Source organism: Temnothorax curvispinosus, unplaced genomic scaffold (genome assembly GCF_003070985.1).
Source record: "Temnothorax curvispinosus isolate PA1 unplaced genomic scaffold, ASM307098v1 QBEX01008212.1, whole genome shotgun sequence".
NCBI classification, from domain to species: domain Eukaryota; kingdom Metazoa; phylum Arthropoda; class Insecta; order Hymenoptera; family Formicidae; genus Temnothorax; species Temnothorax curvispinosus.
The window spans coordinates 183,477-187,736 of NW_020217992.1; positions in this window are offsets into that span (position 1 = coordinate 183,477).

The following is a 4,260-nucleotide window of genomic DNA, read 5'->3' on the forward strand; positions in this document are numbered from 1 at the left end:
ATATAGGATATATTGCATTTGAATTTTAAGTATAAACATTGCATTCGCGCGTAACGTATTGGTATTAAGATTCCCTCCGAAAATTGCCACTGCGGTATAGTCTATCAACGGAAAGAGAGGCAATAACGTTTCGGTAATGCCGTTTGACTTCCATACACACGACTAATTTCTTGATTAGCCGTTCCTGTAATTTATCGAGCGAGTCGCGCAATAGACGAGACTGTGTGATGCGCTCACAAAGCGGAAAATTAGTGTTTAACATGAAACGCCGTTTCGAATATCCACTTTCACGATCCGAGTTTCGGCCTCGTCATTGCGCGAGTGTATTCTTGTGCGAACGACTCCATGCCGGCTGCACCTGTCGATGAACCCGAAAATTAATTGCGCGCGACGACGCATTCGTTATGTCGAGGGAAACGCGACCTGATGATCGCTTCGTGATTGGGACAAAATTGGGGCAATATGATACAATGATAATACATTTTAGTAAATACCCTAGAAGAGAAAGAAATAATAGTGGCTGCGATATTTAAATATTGATAGTTATGAAATTATTTGACTTGTGCAATTGTGCCGTAAAAATATTAATAAATCTCATGCATTAATCGATAATAAACTTTTCAGTTAAATGAAAAGAAGTGTTCTTTAAAAGGTAGTTTCAAGTTTTGCATTAGCTGTAAAACACTTAATATTTTATTAGTTTAATTAGTTTTTATTAGAATTATCTATATACATGTTATCCTTACCTATTATCGTCAATGAAAATTTACATTGGATCGTGATAATCTCTAATCTAAGGATTGAACGTTTTGATATTGGCAGATAATATACCGTATTATTTAGCGCGCGCCGGTAAAGTTGAGAAAACATAGCCGTGATTTTAAACCCCCTAACAACACGACTAATCCCATTATCGAGGCATACACGAAGGGGCACACCCCCCGCACTCTCACATCCTTGCCGTCCGCCTATTAAAAATCACGGTAACGTTATCTTACGGGGCCGAGAGTCGTGAATAATACAATAACGCTTCTCTCCCCCTTGCCTCAGCATATGTCCGCGGGATCCGCGATTCCAAGGGGATGCCCGCGGAACCCTTCAACTAGGGGTCGAGAACCACCCTTCCCATTGCAAAGGGAATGATTCGGACTCGCAGCATATAGTTCTCGTCCTGCGGACTCACGTGCGTCCTTAGCGGCGTATCTGTAGCGTCATTACATAGGAAGGATATTTTAATTTCGTGCACGACCCTCTACCTGGAGTCGTCCTATTGGTCGCTCCCTTTTATCCGGGGCGTGACTACCCTCGTACGGTCGCGATAGTTGTCCAATCTTTGTGCCCATGAGCATCCAGAATTTCCGTTTCGAGAGCAGGCCTTCAAACCTCTGCCGAGAGCATCGAAGCGTCGCAATTTTTAATCAGTAACAGCCATAGCGAAGCGCAGCATCATCACAGAGTAATAACAGTATAGTTTAACATAAGATTTTAATTATTTTACAAACGATATAAGTATGATGTTCTTCTAAAATGCTAATTATTTATTATTGAAAGTTATGATAAAATTGTGTGAAATCTTAGTGATACATTTGTTATTTAAAACCGAAATTGGAACTATTGCCATGTAAGAATATCTCTTTCAATATTTTTTCTAAGACTGAGGACGAGGGATTTCTAAGGTTTAAGTAAGGAATTTACCTTTGACATTTCTTATTGGATATAATGGTTGGATATAATAAGAGACAAGGACATATTACATGTGAATACGCGTTCTTATCGATGTGCATTCGAGCCAAAGATATTATGCATGATCTTAAAGAGAAAATCATCTTTATCAAGTTTCTTCTTTGTAACAGGAAGTTATAAATAGAAAGGTGATTTTCCATCTGATTTTGGTGTGAGATGCTCTCTACTCCAAATTCAGTATCGATCGATATTTAGAGCTATAATTGAGTCAAAGCAAACTATATCGGGAAACTCGGTAATAATCATTTACTGCGGTCACGATAGAATCGATCTGCTTATTGTTAATTTCAGGTAAGAACGTAACATCCGCAGATAACATCGCGTAGCACCGCTATAAATATAGTCAACATACTTTCAACAATATTCTTGTAATACGTTTACGTCACTTTATGCCCCACTTGATGCGAATATCGGTTCGGGATATGGAATCTAAACACGAATTGAAAATCTCTCTCCGGAATATCAGGATAATCGCTGTCGTATACATATACGATTCGGCTTAGCTGGGGCGAACTTATTCCTCGTTGTGAAACTTTCAAGGTATCCTGCTGCGAGGTAATATCGCCGGTGGCAGGTCTTGCGAAATTTCAGCGAAATACTCGAGACTGATTCAGTCAAGCTAAATATTTGAAAACATATCTCAGTATCTCGTCCAGAAAATCGCGGAAATGAACCTGAAAACCGAAAGGACTTTCTCGCAATCGTTTCGACGATAAGCGCCTGACGCCTCCGTGCTTGGGCATTAACCTTTTGACGCACTCCGGGACTTACATAAACGCTGGCAAACATATTACACGAGCACGTCGTATTTTTCTCGAAAACCAAACGTAAACTTCGACTGTTGGTGTCTGGAACTGACGGCTTAACGAGCCGGAAGGGAGAACTTCCATCCTCAACTTCTGCAAATCGCATTTCGACACTTCTCGTCTTTCCTTATATTTTCCACTACCTCTCTTTTTCTCATATCAACGACTGACTTGTCACTTTTACGGTGTGGTACTCGATCGCGCACTCTCGTTCGAAAAACTACTTTTATTTCGATGAAATCGTATCGCGACGGTAAAATCGACTAAAAGCATTCGAGCATTTGAAATTATAACTATTGCCAAAATATATTTTTTATCTTTATCTATACTAGGTAACAAAACGAATATATTTGACTATGATCGGATCGAATAATTCACATTCGACGTTTAAAGTGAAATTTGTACGCGACCTTTGAAGAATGTTTCACAAGTATTCTACCGTACGTAATAAAATATTACGACTTAGGGGGAAAGATATGGGTTACTTCCATTGAAGTCTGAGGTAAATTTAATTTTGTCGTTCTCGCGGTAATACGAACCCGACAAAACTCGTGGTTGACGTCGATCTTAGCTGACAACTCAGATATTTACGTCGCCATTTTTCAATCGGCCGTGGCGGAGTACGCTGAAAGTTCTGCTGGCGAACTGTCGTACATCGTGAGAGAATCCGCTGCGAACTTTTCATATTCGCGTTTAATCGAATAAAAGTCATCCGCAAATCTCCTGGCTTGACAAATTGAATTTTTCATATAACCATAGTAACGACACAAAATTTGCATTTTTATAGCTTGAGAGATTCAGTTTTTTAATCTGTTAACGCTGCGATATATTTAACTCATATACTCTTACTAATAAATAAGTAAATGAAAAATTTTGATGTTTAATAAAAACAATTCGAACATAATACAATCAAAAAATTTTTTGTTTTATTATTTCTAAGATTATCGAATAATTTACAGTCATCTATTTTAACTTTGAATTTGTTTATCAAAATAATGTATTCGCTTCACTGACTTCAGTATGATGCCACGATTTGTGTTCAAACATTACATCAGACATTACATTGAGAAAGATTTTACGCATTGATAGTTGCTAACCTAGTCTTTATGCTAACGTCCGTTAACAAAAAGAGAAGATTGAGCACAAAACGAAAGATTCTATGAGATAAACGCGAAAAAGCATATAATATGAAAACAGTAGACAATAATCCTTACGCTACCATGCACGTGATCTATTTTAATCCAGGCCCTCGATATCTCCCTTTAAAACATCGATCTTGATCGAGACTCACGGAAGATGGAATCAGGTTTTCTTTCCCGATGTGTACACACGGGGGACACTCAGCCGATTGATGTCTTCGACAAACTCGCTGCTCCTTCGGAGTCTTTACTCCTTTCACCGTCGATAGTGTACTACTCTCTTCCACCCTGATCTCTGAGGTAGAGCTTCGGAAATTAGACTTCGGCTCATTTCACCCGGCGGAAAAAAACGCGCATTCTCCGTTCGAGAATACGAGCTCACAAAGGAGCATCCCATTCGAGTCGAACAACCCACGCCGTTGGTCATCTATGAAAGGGAAAAGAGAGAAAAAAAGCGGCGCCGATAGATATGATCATGGGAATGGCAAATACGATTTCGGATATTTCTCATTGCTGCTAGGTCGGGCAAATAATTCGGCTATAGTCGAAAGGGCGAAGACTCGCAAAAATCC